Raw genomic sequence first — 19,310 nt, forward strand, 5'->3', positions numbered from 1 at the left:
AGTTTTCCAAATACAGGCCTTTTATCTCCTTAGTTAAATTTATTCCTAGGATTTTATTCTTTTTTATCTTTAGACTTTAATTTTATTTTATGAGATCATGTTCATTTTCTTCTTTAATAAACTTAAATGATATCCTTCCACACATTTGGTCAGGCTTATTTATTTGTTAGCAATTGAAGCATTAAACAATGACAGTTTTTATTCTCAATCTTTTATAAAGTTATATTCATTATACTTTTTTATGGAAAAAAACACACCCAAATATAAACCTTTGCCAGTGGTTCTCAACCTTCCTAATGCTGCGACCCTTTAATACAGTTCCTCATGTTGTGGTGACCCCCAACCATAAAATTATTTTCGTTGCTACTTCATAAAGGTAATTTTGCTACTGTTATGAATCGTAATGTAAATATCTGATATGCAGGATGTATTTTCATTGTTCGCGACCCACAGATTGAGAACCGCTGCTTTATACTACCCACCTACTAGTCCTGCAGCACAATTTTAATAAAAAAGGTTTACTAATAAATGGATAATATATATGATGTGGGCAGAGAAATATTAAGAGTGATTATATAGTGGCCAGTCTTGTAAGTCAAGAGCTATGATCTTTGATCCATTGCTCAATCCACTTCAATATCTGATTGATATTATCCTCTACATTTTCTGGTTTATTTCTGGGCAGCTGATGCACTATTTCTTCGCCGTAGGATGCTAATGCTTCTTCATAAAGACGCTGAAAGTTTTCACACTGAACATTATCTTTTAGTTTCTTCTCATTATAACCCAGCGGTTCTCAACCTGTGGGTCGCGACCATCGGAAAACACATATAGTTTGTACAATACACTATTATCTGTTTTCAGTCAAAAACTATATGAGCCCTAACCGGTTTGGCTCAGTGGATAGAGCATCGGCCTGCGGACTGAAAGGTCCCAGGTTTGATTCTGGCCAAGGGCATGTACCTTGGTTGTAGGCACATCCCCAGTGGGAGGTGTGCAGGAGGCAGCTGATCGATGTTTTTGGCTCTCTATCCCTCTCCCTTCCACTCTGTGAAAAATCAATAAAATATATATTTTTAAAAAACTATATGAAACCAGTGTTCAGGGAAGAAATCACAACCATGGTAATCAATAATAACTCCATCTTCACTCATTTGGTTTTCTAACTCATCAACTACTCTATCTTCATCTGAAATAGGACAGTCATACTCTTCAGCATAGCCATCATATAACTGTCCTTCTCGAGCTAAATCACCCACATTAACTATTTCAGTCCCCATCTTGCTGCAAGTTTTTGCCTAGTGTGGTTTTTCCAATTCCTGGTGTACCCGTGAGCAGGATGTTCAGAAGCAATATGGTCCTCAACGCGAAGGCTCTCTATTTTATTCTTTTTTATGCAATTGAAAATGGGATTGTTTTCTTAATTTCTCTTTCTCATAGTTTATTATCAACACTAATAAAAGAGAAAAATGGTAATTGGCGTACGAGCTACCCTTTTCATTGGCTAATCAGGGCTATATGCAAATTAACTGCCAACTAAGATTGGCAGTTAATTGCCAACAAGATGGCGGTTAATTTGCATACGTAGGCACAATGCAGGGAGGCGAAAGGGAAAGCAGGAAGAAGCCCCCTGCCACTGACAGTGATCGGAAACCCAGGGGGGAGCTAAGAGCTGGGGGGCAGGGCAAAGGTGGCCCTGGGGCCGCCTTTGCCCTGCCCCCCAGCCATGATCGGAGAATCAGGTGCCTTTTCCGCCCTGGCCAGTGATAGCAGGAAGTAGGGGTGGAGCCAGCGATGGGAGCTGGGCACGGTCGAAGCTGGCAGTCCCGGGAGCTAGGGGTCCCTTGCCTGGGCCTAAAGCAAAGCCCACGATCATGGGGCCGCTGCAGCTGCGGGTCCCCGCTGCCCGGGCCGGACGCCTAGGCCAGAGGCGTCCTGCAGGGGCAGGGGCAGAGCCCATGCGATCGCAGCACCCCCCGCTGCCACTGCAGGTCCCCGCTGCCCAGGCCGGACGCCTAGGTCAGAGGTGTCAGGCCTGGGCAAGGGGCTGATCCTGCGATTGGAGGGTGATGGGGGTCAACGCCTGAGGGCTCCCAGTATGTGAGAGGGGGCAGGCTGGGCTGAGGGACACTCCCCCCCCACACACCCAGTGCACGAATTTCGTGCACCAGGCCCCTAGTTGGTATATAAAATGCAAATGATTTCTGAATATTAATTTTGTACTCTGCTAGTTTACTGAATTCATTTATTAGTTCTAATAGTTTTTGGAGGAATCTTTAGGGTTTTCTCTATATAGTATCATGTCACCCACAAATAATGACAGTTTTTCTTCTTCTTTTCTAATTCAGATGACTTTTTTTCTTGTCTGATTGCTGTGCCTAGGACTTCTAACACTAAGTTGAATAAAGTGGTGAAAGTGGGCATCCTTGTCTTACTTTTTATCTTAAGGAAAATGCTTTTAGCTTTTCACCATTGAATATGATGCTAGCTGTGGGTTTTTTATATATGGCCTTTATTATGCTGAGGTACATTTCCTCTATTCCCATTTTGCTGAGAACTTATCTTTTTTTATCATAAATGAGTGTTGGATTTTATCTAATGCTTTCCCTGCATCTTTGTGACCATATGATTTTTCTTTTTTTAATGTGGTGTTTTGTTTTGCAGATGTTGTAATATACTTGCAGCCCTGGAATAAATTCCACTTAATCATGGTGTATCATCCTTTTCACTTATTTTTGTTTTGCTAAAATTTTGAGATTTTTTGCAGGTATATTCATAAGGAATATTTGCCTCTAATTTGCTTTTATAGTTTCCTAGTTTTGGTATCAGGGCAATTTGTCCTCATAAATGTGGTTGGAAGGATTCCATCCTCCTCTGTTTTTAGGAATTGTTTTTGAAAGATTGGTATTGATTCTTCTTTAATTGTTTGGTAACATTCACCTGTGAAAGCTCCTGGTCCTGGACATTTGTGGTTGGGAGGTGTTTGATTACTCATTCAGTCTCCTTACTAGTCACCGGTCTGTTCAGAATTTCTGTTTTCTCACGATGTAGTCTTGCTAGGTTGTATATTTCTAGACATGTATTCATTTCAAACTTGTTGGCATATTATTGTTTTATAGCAGTATCTTATGATCCTATTTGTGTGGTATTGCCAAGGTTTTTTAAAATCATGAGGAAATAATGTTTCCAATTGGTTTTTATACATCTATTAAAATGATCATTATAATTTTTCTTCTGTATTTTGTAAGTATGTTAATTACACTGATTAGTACTTGAATACTAGACCAAGTTGGCATTCCCCAAATAAACCAATCTGAGCAATATGTGTTATCTTTTTTACATATTGCTTGATTCACTGAATTAATATTTTGTTTAGGTTTTTTTAGTAGATTCAACTATAGTTTTTCTTATAATGTTTGTTATGAGATTAAAATTAAGATTATTTAGGCATTCAGGGTATCTTTTTTGTTGTTCTTATTCTCTGAAGAGTAAAAGGTTAGCATTAATTTTTTTCTTAAATGTTTGGAAGAATTTAGTAGTGAGACATCTGAGCCTGAATTATAGATTCAATTTACTTAATACTTATAATATTATTCTAATTTTTCTATTTCTTTTTGTGTCAGTTTTAGTCAGTCACCTCTGACATTTTTGAGGAATGAGTCAATTTCATCTAACTTCTCAAAAATTATTTAAAGCTTTTCATAATCCTATCTAATAAAAGAGAAACATGGTAATTAGCGTATGACCACTACCCTTCCCATTGGCTAATCAGGGAAATATGCAAATTAACTGCCAGCCAAGATGGTGGCCGGCAGCCAGGCAGCTGGAAGCGAACATGAGGCTTGCTTGCTTCAATGACAGAGGACTCCAATGTTCCCCGCCAGCCTTGTCGGCCTCTGAGCTGCAACTCTAAGCAACTATGTAACAAATATAGAAGCTAAACAAAACCCCAGAAACCTGCTTTAGTCACCAGGCTTCAGCCAGCAGGATCGCAACATTGTTTCAAATACAGAAGGTAAACAAAGGCCAGAAACCTGCTTTCAGCAGCGGAGGCCTAAGAGCTGGAGCCTCAGAATTAAAGCTGGCCCAGAATAAAAAAAAAAGAAAAAAAGGAGCGGTTGGGAGCTTCCGTCACCTGCCAGCCTGAAAACAGCCCTCAGCTCCTCACCCAGACTGGCCAGGCACCCCAGTGAGGACCCCCACCCTGAAGGGTGTGTGACCAGCTGCAAACAGCCATCAGCCCCTCACCCAGGCTGGCCAGGCACCCCAGTGGGGACCCCCACCCTGATCCAGGACACCCTTCAGGACAAACCAGCCGGCCCCCACACGTGCACCAGGCCTCTATCCTATAGAGTAAAAGGGTAATATGCCTCCCAGCACTGGGATCAGCAGAGCCGCGAGGCCTCCTGGCACCAGGATCAGCATGACAGGGGTCAACGCCCAAACCCCCTGATCGCCCTGCGGCTCTGTGTGTGACAGGGTGTGGGGCCACAACCTCCCTATCGGCCCTGCTCTGTTCATGACAGGGGAAGGCACCCCAAACCCCTGATCAGCCCTGCTCTGTGCCTGATAGGGGGGAGCTCCCCAACCCCCTGATTGCCCTGCGGCTCTGTGTGTGACAGGCTGTGGTGCCCCAACCCCCTGATCGGCCCTGCTCTGTGTGTGACAGGGTGCGGCGCCCCAACCCCCTCACCCCCCATGGGCCCTGCTCTGTGTGTGACGGGGTAGAGCCATAACCTCCCCATCGGCCCTGCCCTGAGTGTGACAGTGGTGGCGCCTCAACCCCCTGATCCGCCCTACTCTGTGAGTGACAGGGGGGAACTCCCCAACCCCCTGATTGGCCCTGCTCTGTGAGTGATGGGGGGAGCTCCCTAACCCCCTGATCGACCCTGCTCTGTGCGTGACAGGTTGTGGAGCCCCAACCCCCCTGATGGGCCCTTCTGTGTGAGTGACAGGGGGCAGTGCCCCAACCCCGATTGGCCCTGCTCTGTGCGTGACAGGGGGTGGCGCCACAACCTCCCCATCGACCCTGCCTTGAGTGTGTCAGGGGGCGGTGCCCCAACCCCTCAATCAGCCCTACCCTGAGCGTGACTGAGGGTGGCATCGCAACCTCCCGATCCGCCCTGCTCTGTGCATGACGGGGGCGGCGCCCCAACTCCCTAATCGGCCCTGCTCTGAGCCCAACCAGGGGCTGCACCTAGGGATTGGGCCTGCCCTCTGCCACCCGGGAGCAGGCCTAAGCCAGCAGGTCATTATCTCCCGAGGGGTCTCAGACTGCGAGAGGGCACAGGCCGGGCTGAGGGATCCCCCTTCCCACCCTAGTGCACAAATTTTTGTGCACCGGGCCTCTAGTCTATACTAATAAAAGGGTAATATGCTAATTAGACCCAGTCAACTGGCCATCTTCCAGACTTCTGACATTCTTCCAGACAAAGCCATGGTGGTGGGGGCCGAGGCAGAGGCAGTTAGAGGCGAGATCAGGCTGGCAGGGGAGAGCACTTAGGGATGAGATCAGGCTGGCAGGGGGTTAGGGGTGATCAGGCCGGCAGAGTAGGGCAGTTGGGGGCAACCAGGCCAGCAGGGGAGGGCAGTTGGGGGTGAGATCAGACCAGCAGGAGAGGGCAGTTGGGGGTGAGATCAGGCCAGCAGGGGAGGGCAGTTGGGGGTGAAATCAGGCCGGCAGGGGAGGGCTGTTGGGGGTGAGATCAGGCGAGCAGGGGAGGGCAGTTGGGGGCATTAGGCAGGCAGGCAGGTGAGTGGTTAGGAGCCAGTGGTTCTGGATTGCGAGAGGGATGTCTGACTGCTGGCAGTCAGACATCACCCAAGGGGTCCCAGATTGAAGAGGGTGCAGGCCAGGAGGATGGATACACCCCACACCCCCTGCACAAATTTCATGCACCAGGCCTCTAGTATACTTATAATCTTTTAAAATGTTTGCAGCAGGCTCTATAGTGATGTCTCCTTTCTCTTCCTGGTATTAGTTATTTGTGTTTTCTACCTGTTTTATTTTAATCAGAATATCCTGGAGTTCTTGAATTTTATTAGTCCTTTCTTAGAACCAACTTCTAGTTTTATTGATCACTTTCTTGATTGTGTTCTAATTCATTAATTTTTTCTGTTACCTTCATTAATTCCTTCTTTCTGTTTTTAGGAAATTTAATTAGCTTTTCTTATTCTAAATTCTTGAAATGGGTGCTTAACTTGTTTATTTTCAGATCTTGTCCTACACAAATATATAAATTTAAGACTACAAACTTTAAAGAGGGCTTTAACCGCACCTCACCAATCTATTTTATTAATAACAGTAATACCTTTGTAGCTCTATGTGCATAAGCCTATTTTCTAATAAGTTACTTTAAAAATAATGTTAGATCTACTTTTATTTACATGTATATAAGCCTCTGCACTATTTCTCTTATTTTAAGCTATATGCATGTAATAATTTGATATTAGGGGTAGGGACTTTCAGCTTCCCGCTTTCTAGAGGACAGATGAAAATTTTGTGCATACACATCTACACCTTTAATTCAATCCCACCTTCAGTCCTCACTCTCCCTCTCAAATCCCATCAGCCCTTGGAGTGCTTCCTTAGCAGGGCTCTCCAGTTGTCCCCTCTCTGAACTCTTATAGCATTTGATACCCATTTTACTCATTTTGACTCTTGATAATAAGCTGTCTTATACTGCTATTGTTTCAAGTGTGAATGTATTTTCAATTAGCCTATTGTCATAAGCATACACCCTATATTTACATCTATTTTGAAGATCTTTACCTTTATTTTGCCTCCCCCTCAGCATATTGCATTGTATTAGACGGGTGACTTGCCATCATAATAGACAGAGGAAGAGTGTTGGGGTCCAGCCCCAACAGGTCCAGGGGTTCCCAAAGGTGTGGACGGAGTCGGCGAAGAAGGAATGACATGGAGGCAGCATTCAGTTCATCAGCTTAGTTGGGTTCTCTCGCCTGGTTCTCTCCAGGATCTCCAGCCAGGTTCTGTTTCTTTATTGTCTTGTTACATCTGTATTTATACCAGTTGATTTTAATCCTATCAATTTCTATTCCAAAGGTTAGGGCGTTTCTTATCTCCATTCCAGGGAGTAAAGATTGTGTAGCTTAACCATGATTGTTCGTAGTTAAAGTGATTAACTACCTGCCTGGCACTTAGTTAAGGGGTTTTATTCCCTTCCTAACTTCAGGGAAAAATCCCTACCTGGGGAAACAACCTTTCTCAGAGAGGTGACCTTGGTTAAAACACATAGTGCCAAGAAGGGGAGCAAACATATTAAGAACAGTATGCTATATACACCAGATTCCTTGAAACATATGCTGTGCAGATGTTTCTTCCCTGCAGCGACTGTGTCAAGCAGCAAGGATGGACCGGCTTCCGGCAGAAGAGCAGGTGTATCTGCCCACATACCCTCAGCACTGGCCTTCCCTGTGCACACAGCAGCTTCTCATTGCTGTTCTTCCTGCAGCTGAGCATGCTGGGCCTGCTTGCAGGACACCATGGTGCTTGGGATTATCTCAGTGACAAATTAGAGTTGGTCCAGCCTCCTCTTCTCTTGGGTGAGACAACTCTGGGATGTGCTCTACTCTGTCTCCTAGAGGTCTTCTGCCTACTGAGCCCCAGTTTCCCACAGAGGTAATCTACTGATGAATATACCCTGTATCAGGTTCCATCGCTTCCCTGTCTCACTTCCCCATTCTAAATCCTTCTCAGTATCACTTCCCAAACAAACTGCTTAACATGAAATCCCCACCTCAGGGTCTGCTTCTCTGAAGATACAACCCAAGACCATCTGTTGGCCTTTCTGTCTTTCTAAATGGATCATTCCTCATTCGGAGATTAACAAGGCTTAAAACCGAATTCTAACTACAATTTATTCAAACTAATAGCAGCAAGAGTTTGTGATATAATTCTTGAAATGAACTTACACAGTTTGGCAATACCAGACCTAAGCCCAAGGCAGCTGCCCAAGGTTCTGACGGTGTTGCCATCACTCACAGGGTGTGTGTCCAAAGGAGAGTTACTCTGCTTCTTCAGGCCTCAGGTTTCTAACGTAGACATGGACAGTAATGTCTGGTGCCACTAGCCTTGCCTTGTTAATCTGGGAAGCAAAGGAGGGACTTGGAATGAGCTTTATGAACTGAGAATTACAAAGAAAAAGTGGGGTGAAATAGAACATCACCTCTTTTCAGAGGGACTGCAACTATTCTTGTAATGTTTAGAAAACTAATCACAAGAAAGAAACAGAGGAAGGGAGAAAGGAAAGAACAAACTTGCCTGAAAGATATGTTGTATTCTAATTTTTTTTTTCTATGACAGTGAGGCATAAGCTCAATTTGTGAATTGGTTAGCCAAGTGCATTATTTTGTTGAGAAGCAAATGAGCTAGGAAGGGAGGCCTAGAAAGACTTACTGTGTTGCTTGCCCTACAATTTTGGGCCAGAAGAGGGCGACGTCCATGACGTATGTACTGTGCCTGTTGGACACACAGGGGAACTTTAAATATTGGCCGAGATGTTTACCTATTTCTTTATAAATTCAGAACTTGCCTAACTACCCCAGCCATAAAACTGAAATGTCAATGATAACAGATAACATATAAAACGCCAGTATTTTCCTTTAGAAATTACTCAGAAGACAAAATCCTTACCTACCAAAAAATAAGTTAGCTTACGCTGGCACAAACGCTGGCTAGGAGCTCAGTACTAGAAATAAAGAGACTCCTAAGAGTGTGATGAAGATTATCAAATCATAAAATGTTAGAAGCAGAAGCAACCTTGCCGGTCAGCTTGTTTTATATACACCTTTTACAGGTGAGAAAGTTGATACCTAAAGAGCTTAGATGCCTCATATCACAATGGCTTATCTGTACCATCATTTCAGAAATCTACCAGCTTAATAAACTCAGATTATGCTTTCACTCATTTTTAACCTCCACAATTCTGACAGTATAGCTATTATTCCAACTAAGAGGAAAATTGTTGGTTCACTTTCTCCATGGTCATGCAGCAAGTAAGAAGCAGATGTATGCCTTAAATAAAGCTATTTTGTCTCTAACGTCTATGCTATTTGGATTCCATACCCCCCTCCCCTCCTATTTTTGTTTCTTCCAAGGTAGGAAGAGGACCGGGCAGTATTTGGCCCTAAAGGAACACAGTCACTAAAATCTGGCCTTTATTTTAACAGACCATCATTTACAGTTTACAGGAACACCAGATAAATTAAAGTGTCAATTTCAAGGTATTCGGAGTGTGGGTGGATGGATGGGTGACTGAATGAGTGAGCAAACAAACAAGGAAGGAAGGTTAGAAGAACGAATGAATGGTTGGCTTTACAGTACAATATGAGTTGCCTGCAGTTACCATAAATGTCCACAAGATGTCACTACCTCACACCACTTCAGAAAAACCATCCACATTCAAATTAAAAATTTTAGATCTCTGGACTGAGATATGATTTTACCACTTATAATTGAAAGAGGCTTGCTTATTTCTACTGTCTTATGGCTGATGCCTTGTTTCCTCTTAAATCTACTTCAAGAGATTCTACAAGACACAGACTTTAAATAAGGCATGAAACCTAATGCTTTAATTCTGGAAAACATAAAACATTAAAAGTTACCCAAGCGAGGGGTTCCCAGGCTACTCAGCAAAAACAGAGACAGGGCTAGAGACCTGGCACTAAGCCCTTAACCTGCTCAGTTGCAAAGCTCCTCTCAGCACCTTTTTGTGATTCTACCTCCCTCGCTGCTCCAGCTGCACAGGAAACAGTGATCCAGCATCTCAAAGGCAGCACTGGGGTGTGCCTTGTGCTTTCTTCTTGAACTGTTTCTCACACCTTACCTCCCCAGGACTGAGGTTCAAGTGGCGGTGGTGAGTTTATGTGTGCTGTATGTGTGTTTAATACCTATGCATGGGGCTTTAACGGCACCTCACCAATACATAACTCAGTTCAGAGTGCTCCTCTGCTTATTGTTTTTTCTGTTTTTGCTTTTGTTTTTTTTCAGGCAGAATTAGAATCCAGTTTGCAAATGATTATTTCAAGCTTTTGCAAGTTTGACAAACACCAAAATATTGTTAGCCAGGCTCAGTATTTCAGCTTCTGCTTTATCTAACATTGACAAACCTTAAATTATTTTAATTTAAATATTTTATTCATATGGGTTCTACTAATGCAAAATATGCTTGTCTGTGGCAGATTTGTAAAGGCCCCGGAAAACTTTAAGGTCTTAGGTGCTTTATTAGTGCTCTCTACTGAGATTCTTTCTCCTCATTATTATTATTTTTATTGACGTTGGGGTAAATAATCTTCATCAATGGCAATTCGGTTCTGGCGAGAAGACAGTGCACTCATTCTGTTATGAAAAGACGCTGCTTGGAATGTTCTCAGATCACTCAGCTTTGTAGACCAAAAGAGCTGTGTTGCTTTAAAGGTGCATATATCCCGTACACATGCGTCCTACTCGCCAAGTCAACTTAGCAGGTGGCGGGTTAATGGCTCGGAGACGCAGACATCAGCCTCCATGTCCCGATGCATTGTGAGGTATGCCAACGCAATTTCTTACTGATGATAATGTAAGGAGCTAGCGCTAGCAATTGATGTACCTTTAAGAAAGTTAAATAAATTACTAGACCATGTTCATACCAACACCCATTAAGGGCTCACTGGTTTTCATTCTGTGATGCACTCACTGGAGCAGAAAAGAAAGGGATGGAAGATCTCATGCCAGTGAGGACATGCTCCCACTGTAAAGTTAAATAAGAAATAAAGTTCTGAACTCTGTAGGAAGCATTAGAATGCTATGAAAATAAGTACCTATAAAAAGGATAACTACAAAAATGTTTTAAACTACAAAACAAAAATTAGAACTATGATAAAATGTTAATAGATACGGGGATTGTGAATGCCATATTCTCATTAATTTTTTTAATTTTCTAGAAGGTATTTTTTAATGAAGCAACAGCCAATGTCCAACGATGAGGGGGACGTTTTTCAGAACAATGGCACATTCATTCACAGACAATTATGCAGCCATTTAAAAACAACTTTTAGGAAGTTTATGGAATAATATGGAGAAATGCTTATGATATTTCCAAAAAGCCGGGTGCAGGGGACAGACTTTCTCTGAAAGGCTGCATACAAAGAAGATAATGGTGGCTGCCTCCAGGGATGGGAATGAGGAGAGTGAGGACAGACCTCAGAGGGAGAATGGCTTTTCTCTGTATATCTTTTACATTAATTAGCTGACAAATACAATAGTCTGGCAATGCCAAGTCTGATGGGACCTTAATCTATTACAACTTTGGGTCATTAGTGGTTCTACAGAACCATTAGTGACCCAAAGTTGTAATAGATTAAGGTCCCAGCAACATGGCGGCCAGTGAGTGCATACCCCCAGGATTTAGCTCCAGCATGCTGATCAAACCCCACGCGAACCCCATGGGCCAGCAGAGCTAGATTGAGCTCCATGTTCAAGAAGAAGCCTGGATGCTACAAGATAAGAAAATGTGGGGCCTTTGGTCATCACTAGGACCGTTTATAGGGCTGGTCTTTAAATGCAAGGGCCAGAACCCCAAATCCAACCTGCCTTTCCAAGATGCCCCCTCTCCCTCACCTCAGAGAAATAATCCTGCCAGAGTGACTGGAATTCATTCACTCATTTCTTCAACCCATGGTGACTCTAGTACCTCTGAGTCAGGGCCTCACTAGGTATGAAGATATAAACACAACCTACAATGATCAGAGAGAGAAATAAAATCAAGTCACTCAGGACACAAGGTGTTGGGGACCTGTGAGCAGAATCCAGAGGTGAAAACAGCACCTTGTACGCTATATTTTCTCTGCCAGACAGGCCTGTCTTTTCTGCTTTGGGAAGTACTTGCTCAAAAAAGGTAGGTTTTTCAGACAGTGGCCAGTAAAACTACAAAGGCACAGAGTGGCAAATGCCCCCAAGCTGCCCCTGAGTAGGGCAGCCACACTGCAGGGGTCGGGGGGAAAGGCAGGAACAGGCTTGTTAGGGTTGGAAGGAAAGGAGGTGGATTTATACTGTAGACACAGGAGCCAACAGAAGATTTTATGAAGAGGACTGGCCCGATGGGCTGTCCAGGAAGGACTGGAGGGAGAAGGGACTGGGGACCAGGAGAAAGCTCGGCCCAGCCTGGGGCTGTTCCAGGCTAGTACACAGAGACAGTTGCAATGCGGGGCTGCAGCTGGCCGTGCTGACAGACCGCTCTGCCTGTGAGACGCAAGATAATAGACAGAAAGGCCCGGAATGAATGGACCATTGTAGCTGGCAACCCCATCGACTGTGTATATTTTAATGTCAAATGTGCTTATTCTGTATGAACTTTCTTTGAAAACAAAAGGGGCCATTTGATCCTCAGGGTGGTGTGGATCCAGAAAAGCACAGAGAAAAGTGCTGCCCTGTCCAGAAAAGTGCTGCGCATCTGCCTCCGCTGGTCGGCTCGGCAGTTCGGGAAATACTGAGAGGGGGGCCTACACGCTGACACAATGCACGAGGCGGCCAGCTGGTGCCCAGGGCACACAGATGTCCAGTCCGCTGAAACATAACCCAACGCTCACTTGGACTTCCACCTCAGGCCTTAGAGAGGATGGTCCTCTGAGAAAACGCTATTGAAGATTTAGATGGTTCCTTTGCGTCCCACTTGTCTGTACGTGACGCCCTCTGCTGGCTGTTGGTGAGAAGGGAAGGGGCTTGTGCCTCTGAGAGAATTACACTCTGCTGGGTCAGGAGGATTCACTTCTACCCTCAACCCTGCCACAGAAGAGCTTTGTGATGCTTGGGGCGAGTCGTTAAACCCCCGGACCTCAGTTTCCTCAGATGTAAAATAAATGAGACTAAGCCAGTAGTTCGCAAACCTGGCTGCACATCAAAATCATATGGGAATGAGTTAAATATATGGATTCCTCAGCATATCTCTGGGTCAACTGAGTCAGGAGTGTGACCTGGGGTCTGTGTCTAACCAAATATCTGGTAAGGCATCTGTAAGATGTCGCTGCACTTAGAAATTCAAATAAAAAACATAGCACCATCCCCAACTATATGACCAGCATTTTGGCCAGTATTTGGGGGCATGGGCGGGGGGTGGGGTCTCACTGGAGGCTTAGATTGCTACAGAACATATCTTACCCCAGCCTGTAGTGTCTACTGCCTTCTCTGTCTCTCCTCCCAGCAACGCCAAACTGGAGCCAAGTGCATCCTGCTTTAAGGTTAAAAGTGTCAGTAGCCACGGTAGTAAGAGAGGAAGATTCCCTAACGTCCCACAGTTCTACACCTTCCTATTCCTTAATTTTTTAAAAAAAATTTTAATTACAGTTGACATATAGTATTTTATTAGTATCAGGTATACAACATAGTGACTAGACATTTGTATAACTTACAAAGTGTTCACCCCAATAAGTCACCCCTTCTGGCACCATACATATAATTATTACAGTATTAGAGGCCCAGTGCATGAAATTCATGCATGGGGGCCGGGGGTCCCTCAGCCTGGCCTGCACACTTTCCAATCCGGGACCCCTCTGGGGATGTCCAACTGCCAGTTTAGGCCCGATCTCACAGTGATATCCATCCCTCTCGCAATCTGGGACTGCTGGCTCCTAACTACTCACCTGCCTGCTGGCCTGATCACCCCTAACTGCTCTTCCCTGCCAGCCTGATCACCCCTAACTGCTCTCCCCTGCTGGCCTGATCACCCCTGACTGCTCTTCCCTGCCAGCCTGATTGCCCCTGACTGTCTCTGCCTCAGCCCCTACCACCGTGGCTTTGTCCAGAAGGACATCTGGAAGACATCCGGTCTATCCGATCTAATTAGCATATTACCCTTCTTTAGTATAGATTATTGACTTTGTTTTCTATGTTATACTTTACATCCCCATGACTTTTTTAGGGGGATAATTTGTACTCCTTAATCCTTTCACCTTTTTCACTCAGTCCCCCAAAGCCCTTCCCATCTGGCAACCAACAGTTTCTTCTCTTTATGAATCTGTTTCTATTTTAGTTCATTTCTTTTGTTTTTAGATTTCATATATATGTGAAATCATATGGTACCCATCTTTGGCTGACTTATTTCCCTTAGCATGATACCTCTAGGCCCATCCATGTCGCGAATGGCAAGATTTTATTCTGTTATATGGCTGAGTAATATTGCATTATGTACTTGTACCACATCTTCTTTATCCATTCATCAGTGGACACTTATGTTGCTACCATATCTTGTCAAATGTAAACAGTGCTGCAATGGACAAAGGGGTACACATATCATTTTGAATTACTGTTTTTAGATTTTTTTCAGATAAATCTCCAGAAGTGGAATTGCTGGGTTATATTGAAGTTCTATTTTTAATTTTTTGAGATAGCACCATACTGGTTTTCACAGTGGCTGCACCAACTTACAATCCCATCAGTAGTGTATCGGGGTTCCCTTTTCTCTACATCTTCACCAATATTTGTTATTTGTTGATTTATTGATGATAGCTATTCGTTATAACAGGTGTGAAGTGATATCTCATGGTTTTAATTTACATTTCCCTTATGATTAGATGTTGAGCATCTTATGTCTGTTTTATGTCAGTACCAGCCTTGTAATGTAGTTTGATATCAGGTAGTATGATACCTCCAACTTTGTTCTTTCTCAAGATTGCTTTGAGTATTCAGGGTCATTTGTGGTTTCATATAAATTTTAGGATCATTTGTTCTAGATCAGTGAAAAATGCCATCGGAATCTTAATGGGGATTGAATTGAATCTGTAGATTACTTTAAGTATTACATACATTTTAATGATATTAATTCTTCTTATTAATGAGCACAGTATATCCTTCCATTTATTTGTATATTCTTCATTTTCTTTCTTCAATGTTCTATAGTTTTCTGAGTACAGGTCTTTTAATTCCTTGGTTACATTTATTCCTAGGCATTTTTTTTTCTGTAATTGTACATGGGATTGTTTCTTAAATTCTCTGATAGTTTGTTATCTATAATAATAAAAGGGTAATATGCTAATTAGACCAACGTCGTTCCAGTCAAAGCTGAGGTCGGAGGGAAGCCAGCCTGGGTCCCGGGTGCCAGTCAGTGGCCAGAGGGAAGCCAGTCCGAGTTCTGGGTGCCTGCGGGTGGCTGAAGGGAAGCCAGCCTGGGCCCTGGATGCTGACGGGTGGCTGGAGGGAAGCAAGCCCAGGTCCCGGTTGCCAGAGGGAAGCTGGTGCCAGCAGCCAGGGGAAGGAAGGCCTACTCTTGCACAAATTTCGTGCATTGGGCCTCTAGTTGATGTGTAAAATGCAACCAATTTCAAATATTAAATTTGTATTCTACTTTACTGAATTCATTTATTAGTTCAAATAGTTGGTGGAATCTTTAGGGTTCTCTATAGATAGTATCATGTCATCTGCAAATGATGACAGTTTTATTTCTTCCTTTCCAATCCAGATGGCTTTTATTTCTTTTTCTAAAGGGTGTCCCAAAATTCACGCAAGAAGTAATTTTGATAGAAAACACAGGTTTATAATTAAAAATTGTAAATTTTTTATTGATTCATAAAGTATACAGTATAAGGTTATGTATGGAATAGCATATCGGGTAAATGGCCTCCACGGCTTTGCTGGCACATATGCACTCTTAGGTTGAAATTTTCCATGACCGTTTTGCATAAATGTGGCTGAATTTCATTGATACAATGCTCAATTTCTTCCTTCATGCTATTTAATGCCGTTGGACTTTTTTCTTTAGGGTTTTTTGAAGTCTAAGGTTTATGCCAACAAGCCCACGACCACCCACGCCTTTATGATTGCTGTGGCTAGGACTTCCCGTACTATGTTAAATAAAAGTGGTGAAAATGAGCATCCTTTTTAAAAAAATTTCTTTATTGATTAAGGTATTACATATGTGTCCTTATCCCCCCATTATCCCTCTGACCCTCCCACTCATGCCCTCACCCCCCTGTTGTCTGTGTCCATTGGTTAGGCTTATATGTATGTATACAAGTCCTTTGGTTGATCTCTCCCCCATACCCTCACCCTCCCCTACCTTCCCTCTGAGATTTGACAGTCTTGATCAGAGCATTCTTTTCTTGTTCCTGATCTTAAAGTAAAAGCATTCATCTCTTCACCATTGAATATGATGTTAGCTGTAAGTTTGTCATATATGGCCTTCATTATATTGAGGTATGTTCCTTCTATCCCCACTTTGTTGAGAGTTTTTATCATAAATGGATGTTGGATTTTATCAAATGCTTTGTCTCCTCATTTTGGCCAACTCCCTATGCTTGTTTCTATGTGTCTTGGCAGAATGACCTTATGTCACTCACTCCATCTCCCTGGTCCCCTGAGCTGGGTGCTCCAGGAGTGTCCCTTGTGTGGGTTGTGCGTGCCTTCCTGTTGTAGCTAAGCCTCGATTGCCATGGGCATGTCAGTGGGTGGGACTTATCCTTAGGCTGGCTGGCTGTGAAGGCTGGCCTAGCGCATAAGCTGTTGTGTGGACCCTGACCCCACAGTGTGGGAGTCACTTTAGTGGAACTCTGATGCCAGAGGAGTCTGCTCCTCAGGCGTGTCCTTTGTGGAGCTGGTTAGGTGGCTCTCTGGTGTGGTATGAAGCCGGCCACCAGGTGTGTTGACTCTGCAGCCTCCTGAAAGGGACTCTGGTGCAAGCCAATGCTGGCCGCCATGTGTGCCCAGCTGGGGGCCACCTGGTTGGAGCTACAAAGTGATTTCAGGTGGGTTGCCGCGTGTGCTGAGCTTGGAGGCATGAGAGGAGCCATGCTGAGAACGGAGGCCAGCTGCCGCCAACCGCCACATGTGCCAGGCCTGTGGCCACTTAATGAAAGCCACCTTCCAAGCCAACACTGCCCACAGCTGGGACGGGCGTGGGGCTACGTGATTCACTTTACAGTGCTAATTGAGACTGGCTGCCACTGGCACTGGCTTGGGGCCACTTAGCAAGAGGCACAGGCCACACTGAGGTCGGCCCTGCTTGTTTGGGGTTTGTGGACGGACCTTTGAGGGGTTTTAGGAAAGTCAGGCCGTTTGAGCGGCAACTGCGTTCGCTGATCCTAATATGTTGCCAGGTCAGCGTCCAATTTCAGGACAAGGGCAGGCTTGACTCTAAAAGTACTGGGCATGAGTCCCGGGCACGAGGCTGAGGAGCAGCCTGTTGCTCTCCTGGGTAACCTACAGACACCATGAGACAGCAGTGACCTTACAGGAAAGCAAGGCTATGCCCATCAGCCACTGAGCCTGATGCTAGGGCTCTCCGGGCAACCCTACGGCACACGTGCTGGATCGTGTCTTTCCGATCTCACTGTGAGCACTTCGATGGCACAGAATGAGCCTTTAGCACCTTTTACTTACACCATCTAACAGAGTGCCAGCCCCATGCCAGCCATGGCAACATTTGATAGATAAGTGAATGCATTAATTAATGGTACGGACCAGGACCAGGGCAGTTCCGAATATGTAAACTGGCTGTCTGAGTGGTTATTTCACATAATGTGCTTTCACAATTCCCTATAAAACACAAGCCTTTCTTTCAAAAACTAATTCTGAAAAGCAGAAAAGATTCCCAGTGCAAAAATGACTCCAGCAAAACTGTCAAGTGCAATGACGCATTCAACTAATTCATTCAACCCCATCATTCATCGGCAAACACACACTGAATCTTCATTACAGCCAAGCACTATGCCAAGGGTAGAGAGAAGGGAAATAAGATGTGATGCCTCAAAGGGCTGGCATCAATCCATTTTTTTAAATGGTCCTCTGTGGTCCCAAGGCGCGCCAGGGAGGAGGAGGGCTGCCAGGGAAGGCTGCTGCTCACCCCGGAGCGGGCACAGCACTGGGGGGCACAACCCCCATCCCGGACACCCCCCCTCCCAGCTCCTCCTCCACCTCCCAGTTTCTGCCTTGTCCTCACTTAACCAGAATCTCAGAATCTCAGACTGAATTATTTATTGCTTTTCACATCTACCAAATAATGTTTCTGTGCCCTATGGTTACCTTAAGCAGAAAAACAAACAAAAAACACCACAAACAAACAAACAAAAAAAACCAAGAACAAAAACCACTAAAATAAAATATTGTAAAACTAGCTTTTTCAAAAACAGAACTAGAAATGTATTTCTTTCAAACCAAAATCTCATCAGGTTAATAAATACATATTTATTAAATGATTATTATGTGTAGGACAGCTTGGATCTCTAAGGCAATAAAAACAGCCCCAACCTTCTATCTGCATTCACTTACTTATCAAACTTTGACTCTAAATGAACATGATTTTCTATGGGTAAATGTTCTCAGTTGGGGGGAAGGTGCTAATCACTTTCTGCACGTTGTCCCTTTAGGACTGAAGAAAGCCTCACAGTGAGAAAAGCGTGCCAGGTGTCAGGCCCGGGAGTCAGTCTGACATGCAGCTCCGAGAAGCCCAGATTCCAGAGGCCTGGCTTCCACTCCGTTCCGTAAAGAATGTCTGACTCTGGGTGGTCACCAGGGGAACCAAAGTCCCAGTCTTCCCAGGACTGAGGGGCCAGCAGAGTCCCTGGCAAAGCAAGAAGACTGGTCACTCCAGTGGTCACCTCTTCTCTCACTACCCAAGTTCTCCTCTCAGAATTGATGATGCTTAAATTCAGTGAAACCTGGTCATAAATCATGCTGCGAGTTCATACACTGCACTGTGATACAGATTATTCCATACACTTCATGCCAGTGGGCACAGATGCTATGTTTGCTGGTGTGCAAGCAATGTATTTTTGGTCTTACACCTAAAATATTCCTGTTGGAGAGAGACCCTGACAGATCTTGGGCACCTATACTACCACCCCTTCCCCACTCTCTAATATTCCTCCTGAGACAGCAAAGTAGGGTCACCCCAACATTTCCTGGTAAAATTGGGGTGAGCCTCATACTCTGGCCCAACTGTGCTACTTTTTAACTACCGCTGTTTCACACAGGAGCTAGAGTTTAGGTTCCGGTCCTCTCCCCCAGCACCAGGGCTGTAGAAGCTCTTCAGGGACAAGCACGTTGCTTCACACTTCTCTGCCCTAAGACGGCTGTGGGCTCTACTCAGCTCTACCACTAACTCTGTGACCCTGGAGGCAGCCAGCAAACACCTCCCTGATTCTGCTTCCTCACCTGTAAATCGGGCGCCCATGGCCTGCAACGTTGGCAAACGAAGATCGGAAATCACACCAAAACCCAAAACCACCCAAGTGCCGATGTGTCCAGGTGTTAACACACACACACACACTTCAGAATATCAAGTCTCTGCTGATATAAACAAAAAGCAATTCTCTCTTCAGAA

General features: G+C 44.4%; 1 pseudogene; it reads right to left on the minus strand.

The window, feature by feature from the left end:
* Positions 1-473: 473 nt before the first annotated feature.
* On the minus strand, positions 474-19,160 carry LOC132229719 (adenylate kinase isoenzyme 6-like; annotated as a pseudogene).
* Positions 19,161-19,310: the final 150 nt, after the last annotated feature.

The sequence above is a fragment of the Myotis daubentonii genome, chromosome 3 (assembly GCF_963259705.1).
Source record: "Myotis daubentonii chromosome 3, mMyoDau2.1, whole genome shotgun sequence".
Taxonomy (NCBI): domain Eukaryota; kingdom Metazoa; phylum Chordata; class Mammalia; order Chiroptera; family Vespertilionidae; genus Myotis; species Myotis daubentonii.